General features: G+C 51.2%; 1 protein-coding gene across 3 annotated transcripts in view; it reads right to left on the reverse strand.

The window, feature by feature from the left end:
- RIMBP2 (RIMS binding protein 2) overlaps positions 1–19,458 on the reverse strand; it is a 279,316-nt gene that overhangs the window by 246,899 nt on the left and 12,959 nt on the right. Inside the window, exon 2 of one of the 3 annotated variants that reach the window (XM_067701223.1) lies at positions 17,257–17,362. The exons of the other annotated variants lie outside the window; for them this stretch is intronic. The gene's annotated coding sequence lies outside the window, so the exon portion shown is untranslated. The remainder of the gene's footprint in view (positions 1–17,256; positions 17,363–19,458) is intronic. 3 annotated transcript variants of the gene reach the window in all.

The raw sequence follows: 19,458 nt of genomic DNA on the forward strand, positions 1-19,458 counted from the left end.
GAGTTTTTCCCGTGAGCGGGCCAGAGTTGTGCGCGTGGTATCTGGTCACCTGCCAGTGTATGAAGTCATTTAGTCCTCACTGGTTAAGCAGGTAACACTGTCATTCTCGTTTTATAGATGAGAAAATTGTGAGCAACACCAAGGTTGAGTTACTCATTCACAGCCCATAGTCTGGAAGTAGAGGGGCAGGTCCAAACCCAGATGGTCCACTTCCCACGGCACTGTCCCGGCCCCAGCAGCGCCATCCTATGACCTAACAGCACGGTGGCGGCTCCAAAGGAAGAGACCCCAACTTCACCTGCGCAGAGTCTAGACTCAGCCTCTGAGCTGCGTCTGCCCAAAGAACCAGCCCTTTTGGACCAATGATCCACACGCTGCAGGCACCAACCCAAGTCAGGTCCTTCCCAGGAGAGACGAAAAGCTTAAGTTTACATGAGGCTGCATGTGGGCCTGGGTATTCTAATAGCTAAACCAGTGTCCCACGAGGGACCAAAGACAGAGGATACTCACTGCCTGAGAAGAGTCAAAGGCATCGATACGAGGTTTCATCCGAGGGGACAGGAGAAACCAGCCTTACAGCGAGGGTTTCTCGGGGGCAGTGAGAGCAAATAAAGCTTTATTTTATTACACTCCTGAGTCCTTCCTGTTCGACCTCAGAGCTTTCATTCTTTCACAGAGTATGTGGTTTCCAGTCCCTGAGGTTACTTTGAAGCAGCCGCCTGACTGTGTTTCTTTTTAAATGTCCCTTTTGGTATATATTCTATCTTGCTGTACATATGCATATGCTGAGAATATTCAAAATCAGAGAATAAAGGCTGGACAGGAGCCAAACCATATTCCAAACACGCGTATATTTAGGAGCAGATCGTTTCTTTCACCTGATGCTAAACCCCAAGATGCTTGACTTCCCTCCTCTCTCCACTACTGTATTTGACCTTCCCAGCACCTACAAAAGACACCCTCACTAACAATTAGCTCGTGAGAGGGGCTTGGCCACAGGAAGGAGCGTGCAGCACCTGGGGGCCCGAGGCAGCCTGGTGAGGTTGGCAGAGGCGGGGAGACCTGCATAGCCAGAGGACTTGAATTTGGACCTCCAGGTTTCTCATCCGGCTGCAACTCTCTCAGCTAACTTCGCCTGCCTCCAGGTGCCCTGTGCGCCTCCAGGTGCTGAAGCCAGGTGCTAACCCTACCCTGAGACACACTCCTGCAGGCAGGGGTGGGAAATCTATTATTTGCAGTTAGATGCATTTAGATATAAATACAAAGAGACCCCAAAACTCTTACATCTTTTCCTTTGTGCATTGGGAGAAAATGCAGCCTTTTCCACTATGAAAAAAAAAAAAGGAGACAACATTTTGGAAAAAACGAGACCAGGAGAATCATATTTCACCAAGTAAATTGACAAAAGGTCAGAAAGCTCGATCTTTGCCACTGGTGTGCTTCGTCTGAAAGCAGAGCTGCCATTTAAATATTTATAGGCAAGAGCTGTAGCTGCAGATACACGTCCAGATCCGAGCCAGGCTGCGACCACTTTTTGAGAAATTAACCAAGTTCTCTTCGGAGGGAGATTCTGGGAAGGATTCCGCCAAGCGCTCACTGCTGTCCCTGGACCCTAAAAGAACACAAGTGATGCTGCGGGGTAACAGACCAGGTGGAGGCTGCAGACGTGCAGCTGAAAAGATGCTTCAAGCCTGGCTCTGTGGCACGTTCACCCCACAGTCCTCCCCTCCTCCGTCTCCCCCTCCGCAGCATTCCAGCACCCGTGCTCCCCGTCAATCATTTTAATGCCGCCTTTGAGGAAAAGATCAGAAGATCTGGACAAAGCAAGATCAAGAGAGGCGTGCGTGAAGCGGGCAGGCGTGGCCTAAGCCAGGGCCGATCAGGAAAAAAGATAACGTGAGCTATACGCGGAATCTTACACCGGGGGTAGGGGGGACTTTTAAAAAAGTAAAAAGTAACAGATCAAATTAATTTTAACAGTACACTTTCACTCAAATATCCAAATAGATCTGTAACCAGTATAAACATTGCTAATGCTGTTTCACATTCTTCTTCTCCGAGCCTTCGAAAACCGGTGCACGTTTGGTCATTACGCGTTTCAATTCAGACTGGCCGCATTTCGAGGGCGTGAGGGCCACTTCTGTGATGCGCAGGCAGGGCTGAGAGGCAGGAGAAGAGGTGGGAAGGGCGGGAGTCTGGATTAGGGGAGGAGAGACTTGGGGAGGAAGGAGCGGTTGCTGGCATAAAACCCCTGAGACATCGGGACACAGGAGCGCTGGCAGTAGTGCCTGGGCTCAGTCACTGGGATTTAATTAGCCCAAAGATTTTGCCTCGTACCTCTCTCTTCTTTCCTTGTGTTCTCCTCTTCGGCATCTCACGGAAACCTCCAGTTCAGTGACTGTCTTTATACAGATGCCACATGAGCAAGGGAGCTGAGGGAATCTGTAGGGTCCCTGAGAAGGTTCCAGTGCAAACTGCACGGCGGGGAATCGTGGGAGACACAGCGGGGTGAGGTGGGGGGGTGATAGAGCGGACATGAATGTGAGGAGGTCTGGTCTGCACTGCGGGAAGCACAGTGAGATTCTCCTGGCTCTGGACCAGAAAGAGTCTGCACGCAGGATTCATCTGCCTTGAACTCTGAAACCAGTGGCAGAAACGCTCTCTCACCAAACACTGAAGTCTGCAGGAGGGGCAACTGCTTTTGTGGCCAGGAAAGCCTTCACTGGACCCTCTGCTTCCTCGGACCATTCAAGGGTAAGATGCCAAGAGCCCGTGTACCCTCATGAGCAACTTTCAACGGCAAAGCCCACCGAGGCTCCTGGAAATGTCACTGCCACGGATGAGAAAACACATTTCCGGGTCAGGGAGATCTTGTATTCGGACATCCCTCGCCTGCCCTCTTAGAAGCCATATGATCTCCAAAATTATATAACGGGATGGGCAAACGGCTCTTAAAACAGAATACAAACAGAAACTAGGGAACTGAACTGTATTTCAAATGAATACAAGAGCCCGTGAAGGGCAGAGGGGGGTTCCCTAAGTAACTTATAAATGCAGTACTCGGATGTGCCCAAGACAGAAAGAGCTGTGAATACATATTAAACCCTCCTTAGCGGCACTTTTGTCTTCTAGGGTTGAGCATAGGAGTAGATATCTGGCGTAAAATGGAATCCAGGTTTCTCACTGTCAGAGAAGGGGGTAAGACACGTGGAAGGCAGGGGTGGAGGGAGACTGCAGGAAACCTGTCGAGTCAGATTGGGTTTGTTCCAGTATAATCATGAACTCATGGTTTCAGTAGAGATAAACAGATACATAGACAGACTTGGAAATAGAAACAGACACAAATACACACACTCAAACACACACACACACACACACCCAGCTCTGGCTGCTGAGTGGTCCTAGAATCATGACACCCCAGTTGCAATGATCACACCTAGCACCCAGATTTTGGTTTCTAAATATCATTCTCCACCAAAAGAAACAAAGCCTCCTTCAAGAAATGGCTTATATGCGGAATCTAAAAAAAAAAAAAAAATGGTACAAATGAACTCATTTACAAAAGAAATAGAGTTGTAGATGTAGAAAACAATCTTATGATTACTGGGGGGAAAGGGGAGGGATAAATTGGGAGATTGGGATTGACATATGCACACTACAATATGTAAAAGAGATAACTGACAAGGACCTACTGTACAGCACAATACCGCGTAGTGACATATATGGGAAAAGAGTCTTTAAAAGAGTGGATGTATGTATACGTATAACTGATTAGTAACACAACTATACTTCAGTAAAAAAAAAAAAAAGAAAGAAATGGCTAATTCCAGGACTGGAGCAGGGCAAGCAGAAGCTGAGCTGGAGCGACCTAACAAGCCAGAAAGTAAAGAAGAGCTAAAAACCGATGGTCACACATCAAAATGACACAGAAACCAGCTTGAAGGAGTTCCCAGTGCTCGTTAAGGTGAGCACTAAAATAAATAATGATAGTAAATGTAACCCTTGAATAAAAGAATAATCCATTCATCTAAACTGATAGAAATAAACATCAATATAAAATGGAGGGAAAGAGGCACGTGTTCCCTTATGGAGGAAAACCAACTAACAAGTACTGAAGGAATGATAGAAGAATCACCACTTTGTAACTGTCACAAACAGTCGTTGATGTGGATGAGTCACCAGTGGACGCTGAGACATGAAGAACAAATATTTACATGATCTCAGTGCACCTCCCCACAAATCACTCGCCAATTTACAAAAGGGACCAGAGCAATTCTACAGCAAAGGGGCTCAGTGGGCGGCACCTCAACCAAGTGACCAAGTCCACATCCTCAACAATACGACGAACTCACATCCTGTGTTCGCGCTGCCAGGATACACCACGACACAGGCAGCATCACCGCGGCAGTACCCCTGCCGAAATGCACAACCAGCATCTTGTCATGAGAAAACATCAGACCAACCCGAAGTGAGGAACGTTCTATGAAATAACTGGCCTGTATTCTTCAGGGATAGTCAAAGTAAGCAAAGACCAAGAAAGGCTGAGAAACTGTTACAGAAAGGAGATTAAGGAGACAGCACAGCTATATGTAGTGTGTGATCCTGGGTTGAATCCTGAACAGGAGAAAAGAAGAAGGAAGGGAGGGAGGGAGGGAGGGAGGGGAGGGGAGGTAAATGTCCCTGTGGGGAGAATGCAGACTCGACACACCCTACTGCATCCTCACCTAAACGGGGTAAATTGAAGAGAGTTGAACAGGGGAATTGTTTACAGAGTGGTGGGCAAGGTACAGGAACCAAAGAGATGGGGAGGTCCGCCGGGCCAGTGACATCTGGAAGCCCACACCCACCCCAGAAGAGAGAAGGGGAGGAGTAATGACCACACTCCAGGGAGAGCAGAGGTGGGAGAAAGGGCCAGGGCAGGCGCTGTGGGTTTAAGGAGGGACGGAGCAGATACCTGGCTGTCCCAGCCCCAGCCCTGCACGTGAGGACAAGGCAGGCCCTGGAGGTCAGCCTGCTGGGACACGCGCAGAATGCAAGCACCGCCAGCACACACGCAGCTGCTGGTGTGCAGAGAGAATGTGGCTGCCTTGGCCCCTGGTCCCAGAAGGCAGTCTCTGAACCCTTGGGATTTCCCCAGGCACAGGAGGCTGCCAGGGCCATACCTGAGCTGATGCTAACGAGGTGGGTCCTGGTGGGACCACAGGCTGTTTCAGGGCCGGGGCGGGGGTGGTCACGCAGGAAAAACCTTGTGACCAGAGGGCTGGGGCTTTGAGTGAGGTGACGTCAGCCTGACCCTCCAGGACGGGAGGGGCTGGGGATCGTGTAGAAATTTGACCGAGCTCTTTGCAACCAGCGTCAGCACCGCACTGCAACTATACACCCAAATGCTGAGCAGACGGTGACATTTGAATGCTTCCAAGGTACCAGGTGCTTTACCAACAATATAGCATTAAACCCCACGAACAGCCTGTAAGGTCGACCTTCTTTAGCATCCTCACTTTACAAACAAGGAGGCTGTGTCTCAGAGACAGCGATCTGGGATTTGAACCCACACGGCTCCACAGCACGCACGAGAGAGACGGCTGACGGTTTTGTGTCCTCCCCACACTGCGGCTGCGACAGAGGACGTGCGGGGTGGGACCCACTGAAGAGAAGAGGGAAGAACTTTCCACATGGGGAACAGCCCGAGCCTAGCTTAACAAGACAGGACATTCAGCCTTGGCCAGGGGCTTCCCTGGTGGCGCAGTGGTTGAGAGTCCGCCTGCTGATGCAAGGAACACGGGTTCGTGCCCCAGTCCGGGAGGATCCCACATGCCGCGGAGCTGCTGGGCCCGTGAGCCATGGCCGCTGAGCCTGCGCGTCCGGAGCCTGTGCTCCGCAACGGGAGAGGCCACAGCAGTGAGAGGCCTGCGTACCGCAAAAACAAAAACAAACAAACAAAAAAAGAATATATATATATGTATAACTGAGACTCTTTGCTGTACAGCAGAAATTAACACATTGTAAATCAACTATATTTCAACAAAAAAATTTTTAAAAGATGTATCCACATCCTAAACCACGGAAATTGTGAAGTTATATTATTGGAAAAACTGCTGAAGTGCAATTAAAGATCTTGAGATGAGCTCATCCTGAATTATCCAGGTGGACCCTAAATCCAGTCACTGCACAAAGAAGACAGACACACATACGGAAGAGGAGAAAGCGGTATGACCACGGCGAGAGACACTCAAGTCACAGGGCCACAGGTTGAGGAGCGTCGACGGCCACCAGAAGCTGGAACAGGCAAAGGGTGGAGTCTCCCCGAGAGCCTCTGGAGACAGTGCCGTCCCACAAGCACCTGGGTTTCTGGCCACTTGATACTTCTGACAGCAGGAACTGTTGCTTCAAGCCAGTTTGTGATCCAGTTTTGACTGGTCACAAATGACCCAGTTTGTGGTCATTTGTTACAGCAGCTGCAGGAAACTCACACAGCTCCTGGGATGCTCAAAGAAGCAGATCTTCCTGGCAGCGACCATCGCGTGGGCACGTTCCTTCAGGAAATTCGTGAATAGGGTGATGGAGAATCTCATAACAGCATCAATGTTTCTCTTGCTCGTCTGGCCCCAGCCTCCAGGCCCCTACACGTGTTTTTCCCCTCCCTCTGGGACACCCTAAGATCTCAGCTCGAATGTCACACGTGCCAGCACCCTAAAGCTGGCTGACCTGACACCTATCCCCAACATCTTTCTCCCACTAGGGAGGCTAGAAAGGATAAATACTAACTTACCCAACTTTCCCGGCAGCCCTCGTTGTCTTGTGGCCTAGGTCTGCCCACCGGCTCATAATAGTTTCTACTCTTCCGATAGGTGAGCTACATGGGGCTGGTGCCATTTTCCCCACTGTGTGCACAGATGTGATGCCTGGAGCTACAACAGCCGTTTTGTGACCTTGAGGGAAAAACCACGAGAGACTTACAGAGCCCCTGACCCAGTGTCAGCAGCTACCTGCTTCCAGACTCCTTATTAAGTGAGCAATTAAACCCTCATTTGTTTCAGCCATGGTATGTCACATTTTCTTATTTTAGATGATACAATTCCCAACTGATCTATTTCCTCACCCAAGTGGACTTCCATAACTACCCTAACCAACATTGTCCCCTCCAGACAGCTATCTCTACCACGTGACACTGATTCATTTCCTGTGCTGCAGGAACTAAAGTTATCTTGTTACTTTATTGCCTCTCTGACCTCCTCTACCGCACAGCTAGAGTATAAGCTCCATGAGAACAGGAATATTCTCTGTCTTATTCACCACCTTGTCCCCAGGGCCTAGAACGGTGCTTGTGAAAGAGAATACACCCAGTGAATATTAGTTTAGTATTCAACCTCAGCCCTGTGGAAGTGTGGGGCTGGAGAATTATCCATTGCACAGGGCTGTCCTGTGCACTGTGGGACGTTTAACAGCATCCCTGGTCTCTGTCAGCTGGCTGCCAGCAGCACACCTTCTCCTGCCCCCAAGACTATGACAAACAAAAACCTCTCCAGACATCACCAAATGTCCCCCAGGGACAAAATCTCCTGGTTGAGAACTGCTGATTTAATGAATGGATGAGTGAATGAATGAATGGCCTTCTGTAAGTGCACACAAAAATTATTCCCTATGAGATGCTGGCAGATCACACAATCTCAGGAGAAAATGCCACTTAGAAGAAAATCATTTATCATCAGAGGAATCAAATGATATGATGGTCAACGGGCCAGCATCTGTGCTTATTTGCCCTCTGACATAATTGGAGATGGAAGGTGACACGACTTCAGGGTGGAAAAGGGTTGCATTTTTCTCTCCCCCACCTCCAGTGGAAGCTTAGAATTCCACAGATTCGCCAAGGTTGTTCGGCTCAAAATGTGTCTCCAAGTCTCTCAGTCGACGCTCTCGAGAGTTCTAAGATAATTCCAGTTAAAACCTCAAATCCCTCACTAAAACTGCACTGCTCTAATTCTAAGGAAAGTTCCACAGATGGAGACAGAAATAAATACACGCTCCTGGCCAGGTCTGATTCTCGCCATACGACTCATTAAATCAATTAATTCACTTGCTTGGCAGGATTATTTACAGAAATAAGAAATCATTTTCCATCAGCAAGTTTGAGGGTGGCTAAACGCCATGTCCAGATTGGCGGGGTGAGCTGAGCTCCTAGGCACCTCGTTTGGTTGAACCAAACCTTACATTTCCTGACGCACCTTTAAGGTTCCCAAGCACTTTCAAATTCACCCAGGACCCCTCCCCTCCTGTAACAGCCTTGCAGTGGCTCCTCTGGAAGGTGGGAGATGGAAGAATGAGGGAGTTCAAAGGCTTGGCCAAGTTACCAACAGAGCAAGAACCGCAACCTGAGGGATTTAACGTACATCCTATGCCAGGGGCCGAAGGCGGAAGGCAGGCAGGTAGTGGGGGTGAAAGAGGCAGGCTGGTGGGGAAATTTTAATTTAAAGAGTTGCTGCTCCCCCGTGCAAGCTGACTGTGGCCACGCAGAAACTGAGAGAGCGTTGCCAGAGCCTCTGACTTTCTTCAAGAAAAGTGTCAGGAATCTGGAGTATCAACGAGAAATGTTGGTGCCTTTTTGAACATTGGCGTGTCTTCAAAACTGAAAACACAGTGTGTCTGCAGACCTTAGCAGGGCATTTAGATCCAACCGTTGTGGCCCCCACCTGTTTTCTTCCCACACCTTCACTCCTTAAGGGGCAGTTTCGACTCACTTCCTTCTTCTCACTTAGGAATTTGTTCTGCCCTCACACACACAAGGAAGTCCCCAAGGAATGGGTAGTCTATGTCAGAGAGGAACACGAGATTCCTCAAAGGAACAGCTCTCACTTGGGAATCTAAGAATCACAGCGCCCGCTGCTGAGCCTTATAGAGAAATACACCTGGGGCTAAACTGTTAGAATAGCCACAAAACCGCTCTCTGTTTGGGTTCCCAGGAAAGCACGGGAACTACTGTCAGCAGGGGAGGTGGGCGCCCAGCCCGGAAAAGCCCATCTCAGCACAGGAGCTGGGCACTGCCTGCCTCCCCAGGTGCTAGCGTGTCAACCTGGAGCAGGCATCCCTCTCTCTACCCCAGGCACAAAGAGGCCAAACGCCCATTTGGTGAAGCCCTGGACAAGTGATCCACACCCCAAATCAAACTTCAGGCTGGAACCAAGCGGCCGAGACGGTGTGGAAATGTGTCATCACTATGCTATGAATGAATTCCAACGGCTCATCGTCTCACTGGCTGGGAAAACTCAGCGCTCAGTGGACCACTGAGGTTTGGACGGAAAACACAGGTGGGCTTGTGCATAAAGCACACAGGTCGACACAAGTCCAGCTTCCAGCCGGGAGGAAAGTGGCTAAAAACTGAACAGAGCTTTCTCTGGGATGAGGACGTGACCACACAAAGCATGGCTGCCACACAGGGGACAGAGCCAGGGCGGGTGGCTGGTAACACCCGTGCCCACCTGGGCACAGGATCCCATCGGCAACGCCGGATTAACCAGGAGTGAGGGCAGCCTGTCCCCAAGGTCATCGTACCCATCCCTAACATTTACTTGGTGGTACTTATTCCAGGAGGTTGTTTCTAAATTAAGACAAAATACACACACCATGACATTTACCATTTTAACCATTTGAAAGTGTGCAACATGGTGACATTAAGTCCATCCATAACGTGGCACACAAACATCACCACCATCTACTTCCAAAAGTTTTCCGTCACCCCCAACAGAAGCCCCACCCCCACGAGCAGCCATGCCCTGTTCCCTCTCCCCCAGCCCGACATCCACTCATCTGAATTCTGTCCCTATGGATTTGCCAATTCTAGACATTTCATTCATTTTTTTAATTGAAGTATAGTTGATTTACAGTGTTGTGCTGATCTCTGCTGTACAGCAAAGTGACTCAGTTGTACACATATAGACATTCTTGTTTTATATTCTTTTCCATCATGGTTTATCCCAGGAGACTGGATATAGTTCCCTGTGCTATGCAGTCGGGCCTTGTTGTTTATCCACTCTATGTACAATAGTTTGCATCTGCTAAGCCCAAACTCCCAATCCCTCTCTCACCCCCTCTCCCTCAGCCACCACAAGTCTGATCCCTATGTCTGTGAGTCTGTTTCTGTTTCGTAGATAGGTTCATTTGTGTCATATTTTAGATTCCACATATAGGTGATATCACATGGTATTTGTCTTTCTCTGTCTGACTTACTTCACTTAGTAAGATCATCTCTAGTTGCATCCATGTTGCTGCAGATGGCCTTATTTTGTTCTTTTTTATGGCTGAGTAGTATTCTGTTGTATACATGTACCACATCGTCTTTATCCATTCATCTGTCGACGGACACTTAGGTTGCTTCCATGTCTTGGCTATTGTGAATAGCGCTGCTATGAACACAGAGGAGCATGTATCGTTCTGAATTATAGTTTTGTCCAGGTATATGCCTAGCCTAGGACTGGGATTGCTAGATTATATGGCAACTCTGTTTTTACTTTTTTAAGGAACCTCCATACTGTTTTCCACAGTGGCTGCACCAACTTACATTCCCACCAAGCATGTAGGAGGGTTCCCTTTTCTCCACACCCTCTCCAGCATTTGTTACTTGTAGCCTTTTTAACGATGGCCATTCTGACCAGTGTGAGGTGACACCTCATTGTAGCTCTGATTTGCATTTCTCTGATAATCGGTGATGGTGAGCATCTTTCCACGTGCCTACCGGCCACCTGTATGTCTTCTTTGGAGGAACAGACGTTTCATTTAAATGGACTCGTGATACGTGGCCTTCTGTGTCTGGCTTCTTTCACTCAGACAACATTTCCACGTTTCTTCCACGTCGTGGCACGTGGCAGTGCTTCCCTCCTCTTTGTGGCTGAGAAATGTTCCACTGTGTGGATGGACTACATTTTGTTTATCCCTTCACGTGTCGATGGGCATGTGGTAGGATTTTTACATAATGTTCTCATTCACCCATTTTCATAGATCGAGATTATTATACCCATTTTAGAGATTTGATAGATAAGAAGCAAAGTTCCAGAAGAATAGATCATTGGTCCAAAGACACAAACTCTAAGTGGCAGAGCCAGGGCTGGAACCCAAGCCTCCCTGAAACACCACCCAGGTGGTGCCCAAATAGTGGTAGAAAGAAGGACGAACGTCTTGCCCCACGCTTCTCACTAGGTGGATCTGGCCGGGCAGGGACCCTGGGCGCTTCTGGCTTCTGTACAGGGACAACCACCCCCAGTCCCCTCCCTCCGCCCCCATCCCCGCCAGCAGAGTGCCTCCCGGCTGAGCTGAGCTCCCTGGCGGAGGCACACTGGTCCTCACCTCCGTGCCTGTGCTCAGAGGCTCCCGCATGCCCCCAGAGCCGTGCTGTCCAGGCGCCCTTGGCCTTGCATGGAAGCGGGAGAGACCTTCCTCCGCACAGCCTGGCCTCTCCTCAGCCCTGCAACCTCCTCAGGCCTCCTCCCCTCTCCTTCCCCCCTCACTGAGTTCCGGACGCCTCCCATGAACCGTCACAGCTCTCCCACGAAACTTCGCTCTGAGAATTGCATCCCTTGGACTGGTGTCAACGACAGATCACGGAAAATCTGTGCCCACAGATCAAGCAGAACAAAATGCTGGTTCGGGGGCTGCCTTCCCCCAGGTCCTGCCGGCACAGCCCTGCTGGGGACAGCCCGGCCAGGGATAAAACACTCGCTCACCGGCACCCAGATCTTGCTGCCTCATCCCGCTGCCCACATCCAGCATCTTCTCCTCCCAATAAAGGAAAACCCTTTCAGCCTGCCCTCGGAGCCACCTGCAGACCGATGCTCAGAGCCCCCCGACTGCAGTGACCCCTTGCCGCTCCCCTGGGCAGCATCCTCTCAAGTGATGCCTCCTTGCAAGGCCCAGGTGTGCTTCTTATTTTATGTTCCTCACCAATTCCACGTGTCGCTCACTTCGAGACGGTGAAGAACCACCTCTGCCTCTCGTCGTCCTCTTCGGCGCAATGAACAGTACACACTCTACACCTCTTGCGGGCTTGTTTGGAGCCCAGGACACTGAAACTGTTGCACAGACAGGATCCATGAGGCCATCGCAACCTGCATCCCACGCGGGAAGGAGATCCACACCAGGGCCCTGACTGTCGGAGTCCCATTGCTCTGCTGGACCGATGAGCTGATCTCTGCACTGAAGTCACTGCTGAGGTTAAACGCGCTCGCTGTGCCAGGAGGGGGCCGAGTCTGAGGCCAAGGTGAGGAGCTGACGATGAAGCAAATGGCTAGCACAGCGGCCCTGGCCTGGAGCCCACAGGCCTGCACACCGGCGGGGGCGTCGGGAGCTATCGGGAGCCGGCTGCATCTTCCAACACCACTCGACAAGCCAGAGTGGCACCTGCCAGCTGGCCGGACCCCACGGAGGCGCCCTGGCAGCCAGGGGCTGGGGAACCAGATGGCTTTGGTGGCTCGGAGGAGAAGGGTGTGAACTGGAAATGGTGGCGGGAAGAGGCGCTGCCCAGGAGGAAGGGGGCTCAGCGACGGCGGAGACGGGCGGGGGGGACGGGCCGCAGCTTTCACGATGCTATTTACACGTAACCATCCGCACACACCAGCCTAGAACGCAGATGATGCCTGTAACCCCGGCGATGCGGTGACGCGAGACCAGCTTCCAGGAGAAATCGCCCTGGACAGAGAGCGTGCATTTTCCTTTTCACTAATTCCTTAATGTTCTTACCTTTTTAAAAATGAAAATATCATTTTCACGCTAAAAATCATGCACGCACACACACGTACGTGTCGTAGTCTCTGCACATTTCAGTTTGCAATTTTCTTTCCTGAACTACAGGAAAATGAAAGGAAGAAAGAATATGTGTGAAAAGGTGGTTATTGTGCGTCTGTTCCATGTGGTTTTCTGGTGTTTATTTGACCAGATGTTTGTTTCTTTTACTAAAAGCTCCCAGGGGACTGGACCTTGGACAAAAGAGGTAAATAGGAAATAAAAGCAATGCTTTCTCAAAGCGAGATAATTTAGGCAAAATGGAAAGGTAAGAAGGAAGAAGGTTAAAAATTAAGAATCTCCTGCCATCGAGAGCATAAGACGTCCACTTTCTGTCCATATTCCCGTGTGGAAACACACATGGACCTTCACTGAGAAGTGTATTAACTGCCTAGTTTCATTCATTGATGGGAACGTTTATTGAACGTCTAGCATGCTTTGGGCGTGTGCTTCAAAGAGAGAGAGTGAACGAGAGACAGTCCCCGCAGCACGATAAAGACCAACAATTAGCCCCCAGCACGCACCCAGGAATGAATCGAGGTAGCACTCGAAGAAAAGCGGGATTTTACAAAATCGCCACCATGAGACCCAACAGAACAAGCCCAAAGGGCCACACGGCCTCAGCCCGCAGGTTAGATCAACTGTTCAACCCAATTCATACCGAGGGAAGAAGGGACACGCCATAGGGGTAATCAGACATCTTGCGAAATCATGCATATTCCCATCGGGCTTTGCTGCCATCCCAGACGTGGTTCCCAGCTCCCAGCCTCGTCGGCGCCATTATTCCTGCCTGGAACTTACGCCAGACCCCTGACCATCTTGCCCGGCGGGTTCTCTGCACAAGCACGCAGCCCCTTAATGCATCAGTCACGTCACGGCAGTCGCTGAGGCTCTGCCCGCACAGCAGAACCCACGGTGGGTACCACGCGATCTACCCATCCCCTCCCACACCTCTCTCCCCGCCTCCCAGCCTCACTGGCTTTCTCACTCTTCCGACACACCAAGCTCGCCCTGATATCAGGGGGCACATGGAACATTCTAGAACACTCTGGAACACTCTCCCCCCCCCCCGGGGCCCCACTCACCATTCAGGTCTCCCCGTCTAAGGGCCTCACCCAGCCCATGCCGGCCACTCTCTCTCACGTCCCTGTCTTCACAGCACCTGTCACCACCTGAAACCATCCAGGTCTGGCAGGAGGCGCCTGGGACACGCTTAGGGAATGGACAGAGCACATTCCTCCTGGAGAGCGGACGCGTGACTCAGACGCCACGGCCACCGCCGGAAACTCCAGAGGAAGATAGAAAAAGGCTGAGTTTTTCCTTCCGGGAGGATGTGACGTCACGTGTCAGGAGCGCATGGGCGGGGCCGCCCCCGCTGCTGGGACTCCTCACAGGTCGTTAGGAGATGCTTGAAGAACCCCGTGGTCCACGGGGAAGCGGGTCACAGGGATGACTTCCTCCCAAATGGGTGCTCTGTAACTCCCACGCGGTCCCCCATGAAAGGGGTGTGTTTGTTGAAGGCGGGAAGGTGTGAACGGACTTCGCTTTCCTCGGAGGTGAGCTCTTCAGACCGGCTGCCGCCCCTCCCCACAGGCTCAGGGTAAGTATAAAGCGAGAGGCCGACAGCGCCTCCAGGAGGCAGGGCTCACGCCGCCGTGTCATCCTTGCCGTGCCTCGGCAACTCCACACAGGACCCGAAGCAGGCCTGTGATTCTGTCAACCTGCAAACGAGGTGGCTGTCCGAGCAGGCTTGCCACGGAGATGCTGGAGACGCGAGGGGGATGGGGCTCCAGGCTTCCGTGTGCAGAGAGCCTGCCCGCGAGCAGGGCCCCGGCATCCGCATGCTTCCCTCCCTCCCGCTTCCCATCCAGCCTTCCTTAAAGGCCAGGACGGAGGGGGCCGGGGGGAGGGCAGCTGCCGGAGGCCCCTTTTGCTTAAGAAGCTGAATTAGGTGGGACCCACCCCAGCTCTCAGGAGAGAAAAACAACACAGCAAGCGTGCGGTGTGCCGCACGGACGTGGTCGAAAACTATTTTTAAGTAGCGATCGGCTGGAAGCTAAAGGCTCCTTCACGGTGTGAATGGGGCTTGATTCACCGCCACCCCGCAGGTAGCTGCAGCTGTGTCTGGGGCGCGGCAGGTCGCCGATAAAGGCTTCCCGGGTGAGTGGGAGCTTGTCATTAACTGAGAGACGTGGTCTGTGGGTGCTTCGAGGGGTCTACGAAGTCAGTACCGGATGCCGCCACGATGGAAAAGGAGAATCTATTTGTTGATGGTTGCACAGAAAGAAGGACGCTGGCCATGTCTCAGACACCCACCAGCGAGAAAGGGATTCGATGGGGCACTGGCGGGGCTGATGGGCAGCTGAATGTGCCAGCGAAGGCAGCCTCCGGGGAGAGTCCTCCAGACCCGGAGACGAGGGGCGGCTTTTATTCCTGCTTCTGGAAGAAAGCCTCAGGGTTCTCAGGACAGAGCAGGAAATAAGTCGAGTTCACAGCTGGAAGCCTTAAATCCATGGCCTCCTGGGGCAGGTGGGAAGGGAGAGGGTTCCTGAACAAGGGGGATTGGGGCGACACACTCGCAGGCACGGCGGCGGTCCGAGTGCCGCGGGACCCACCCAGGTCCAGCTCTCACCTGCCGCCCAAACCCCCGTCTTTGCCGCGCGTCCTTTCCAGCCTCTTCCTGCCTGCTGCCCCTCCACCCGCTGCTGCTTTACGACCAAGCCTCTTAACTGACTGGCGCTGAGCAGCGGGTGTTGAACAGCGAACAACAAGAACGATTTGATGAGTCCTTTGTTCTCTGTTTTATTTATTAAATTGTGATTAAAAACCATTAAAGGCGCCCCGTCCTGATGCATAGAAATAAATCTCACAAACACCCTGGAGGTCTCCTTCCGGGTGGGTCCCACTTCCTGAGGGCGGCCCCATCTCCTCTCTCAAGATCCCAGCCCCACCCATGCCCTATCTCGCCGCAGGACGGCCAAACGTGAGGTTCAGGAAAGGAGTTGTTCAAACGTCAAGGCATGACCGACCGATTGGATTGTGGAATCGATTTAGGAGGTCTTAACACCATTTGTTTAAATAGAAGGGGATGGGATGGGGTGAAATTGAATAGACACTCACCTACAGGTTAGGAACTATTAACATCTCCATTTTACAGACAAGGAAACTGAGAGGGAAGGTCACTCCACGAGCAAGTAGTGAAGACACGATTTAAACACAGAACTGTCTCCTATAACACTCGAGCTGCCCCCCCCGTATTTTTATTATAGCATTCTCAAAAGTGACACATCTGACTGCCCTTCTCCCTGTGAGCTTCATGTGATATGACTTTATATGCAATCATCATGTACCAATTTGATTGAATGAATGAATGGATGAATGAAATGTGAAGAAAATGCAGAGGGTGATCTCTAAATTCATTTGACCACTTTTCCTTGCACCTCCGATCTTAAAACAATCAGCAATGACAGAAGCCTGCATCCTGAAGGGACTCGTGTAATTACACCTTTTCATCCCCACCCAGGAGGGCAGCTTAAAGATGAAGTCACCCAACGATAATACACTTTTAAAAACGCGCTTCCGGATTTCCCTGGTGGCGCAATGGTTAAGAATCCGCCTGCCAGCGCAGGGGACACAGGTTCAATCCCTGGTCCAGGAAGATCCCACATGCCACGGAGTAGCCAAGCCCGTGCACCACAACTACTGAGCCTGTGCTCTAGAGCCCGCGAGCCACAACTACTGAGCCTGTGTGCTGCAACTACTGAAGCCCGCATGCCTAGAGCCCACGTTCTGCAGCAAGAGAAGCCACCGCAATGAGAAGCCCGCGCACCACAACGAAGAGTAGCCCCCACTCGCCGCAACTAGAGAAAGCCCGCGCGCAGCAACAAAGACCCAATGCAGCCAAAATAAATAAACAGATAAATAAATAAATTTATTTTTAAAAATGCACTTCTTAGAACTTTCTTTTTATTTTTTTTTAAAGATTCTTTTCATGTGGACCATTTTTAGTCTTACTGAATGTTACACTATTGCTTCTGTTTTATGTTTTGGTTTTTTGGCCACAAGGCATGTGGGATCTTAGCTCCCTGACGAGGCATCGAACCTGCACCCCTTGCATTAGAAGGCTAAGTCTTAACCACTGGACCACCAGGGAAGTCCCAAACTTTCTTTTTAAAGATAATTTAGACAACTGGGAAAAGTCTGAGTACGCACACACACACACACACACAAAGCCAATTCTAGCATAATGACAACCTACGATAGAGAGGATCAATCCAGTGAAATTAGGTGAACCACAAAAGTGACGGCTGTTTATCCTATGTGCTTCCCTTTAAATGCAGTGACCCTCAACGCCAATGAAACCCAAGGACTGTGTGGAGAATCCACTCGTAGGTCCATCACCAGAGAGGCTTAAGGGCCAGAAAATAAATGTACGCTGGGTGAGGAGAGCAGGTGTTCTGAAGACCACTGGTCTACCCAGTATGCACTCACCCTTCTTCCTTCTCACAGAACTCCAGTTGTATTGCAGGCGGTCACGCCCCAGGAAATCAGCTGTTATTTCCCAGCTGTTATTTCTGGTGCAATTTGGGTTGGGCACCTGGCAGGTGTGACAAATGAGAGATAAGCAGAAGCCACTGAATGGCGTCTCCAAGAACACACGCGAAAGGGGGTGCTTCAACCGTCCCTCCCTTTTTCTTGCCCTCCATCCACTTCCCCTTCTTTCTGCCTGGAATGCGGACGTACCGGCTGGAGCTCCAGCCGCCATCCTGAGAGCATCGAGATGAGGGTCACTGTCATCAGTGACGACAGAGCAGCAACCTAGGACCCTGAGTCCCCAGTGATTCCAGGAAGCCCACACACCTGGAAGCTCTGGATTCCCCACATCTGACATTTTTAAGCCACAAAAGTACAAAGCCGTATCTTGTTTGAGGCACTGCATTTTCTTTAACGTGCAACTGAGCGTAATCCTGAATGATGGATCTAGGACACCATGGACCAGAGGGCCATTCCATGCTGCAAGAACCGTAATCCTTGAGTGAGATTCTCCAGGAGAGCAGCCCTGACAGCCCTGCCGGCCGATCTGATGAGGAAGCCACGACTCCCGACTCAGCTCGCTCCTGTCACTCAGCCAGTTAACGCGTCCTGCCAAGGTGGCCTCCTACTAACTTTCCAATCCGTGCACTTCCTTCATGCTGCGATCCTCATCCGGGCCGCCAGTAGCTCCCCCCGGATCACGTGACCAGCCCGCCCAGCGGGCTTTCTTCTAGCCACGCCTCCCTTTAGTTCGTGCTCTGCCGAGAAGGCAGAACAGTCTTGGGAAAATGGACATCTGACTGTGTCATCCTCTTCCTTAAAGGACTTCAGAGGCTGCCCCTTACCTTGAGGATCAAGTGCCCAGTCCTGACTGCGGCTTGCAACCCAGCCCTGCCTCGTCTCCAACCTCAGTCCACAGTCCTGACTGCGGCTTGCAACCCAGCCCTGCCTCGTCTCCAACCTCATCGTGGGGGTTCTCCAGGGAGGGGGATGGACTGGGAGTGTGGGGTTGGCAGACGCAAACTATTACATTTAAAACAGGTAAACAACAAGGTCCCACTGTGTAGCACAGGGAACTATAGCCAATCTCCTGGGGTAAACCATAAAGGAAAAGAATATAAAAAATAAAGAATGTCTGTGTGCGTATAACTGAGTCACTCTGCTGTAGAGCAGAGATTAGCACAACACTGTAAATCAACTATACTTCAATTCAAAAAAATAATAGAAGAAATTTCTGTGGGATTTCAAAAGACAGGCAGGAAGTCATCACGGCTGGAGGCCACTGGCCAGTTTTACAGAAGGAATAACTCCGAGCTAGGCCTGGGTGGGATCAGAAGGTGGGCAGAAGGAGAGGCATGAGCCAGGCGCCTCCAGGCTCTAGGCCCCCAGTACATTGGTACAGCCTTTCATCAGGCCATGCGGGGATGCCCGCATAGAGTTGTAAGGATGTCGGCCAACCGAGCAGGTCGTGTCCCCTCCGTCCACGCCTTGCCTGGGTCACACATTTAACTGCTCATCTTGGCTGGATCCACTCGGGCTGCTAGCGCAAAACACCACCGAGGGAGGGAGAAATGCATTGTCTTGTAGTCCAGGAAGCTGGGTGTCCAAGATCAAGGTGTGGGCAGGGTTGGTTTCTCCTGAGGCCTCTCTCCTTGGCGTGGGGACGGCCGCCTTCTCGCTGGGTCCTCACGTGGGCTTCCTCTGTGCGCGCACACAGTTCTGGTGTCTCTCTGTGTCCCCGATTTTCTCTTATAAGGACACCTGTCTTCTTGGATTAGGGCCCACCCTAGTGACCTCCTTCAGACTTAGTTCCTTGTTTCAAGGCCCCCATCTCCTTTAAAGAGCAAACAGAGTCATGTTCTGAGGTCCTGGGGGTCCTGGTTAGGGCTTCAACATATGGATTGGGGGGGTGGGTACACAACTCAGCCCATAACACAACCCCTGAAGAAATAAGGGCTCCAAAGAACAGAGAGGAGTAACAGTAGCGAGGAGGAAGGACAGCACCTTTGGAGGGTGGAGAACACTCAAGGGAGAACTTCACAGTTGGCTTGGGGTCAGAACACGGGGCCTCGGGTTCCAAGGTTCCTGAAAGCGGTACCGAGCATCGGAGCATTTTGCTAATTCCAGGCCCTGAAGGCAACAGGACCCAAATCATTCATC

Source organism: Pseudorca crassidens, chromosome 12 (assembly GCF_039906515.1).
Source record: "Pseudorca crassidens isolate mPseCra1 chromosome 12, mPseCra1.hap1, whole genome shotgun sequence".
In the NCBI taxonomy this organism is placed as follows: domain Eukaryota; kingdom Metazoa; phylum Chordata; class Mammalia; order Artiodactyla; family Delphinidae; genus Pseudorca; species Pseudorca crassidens.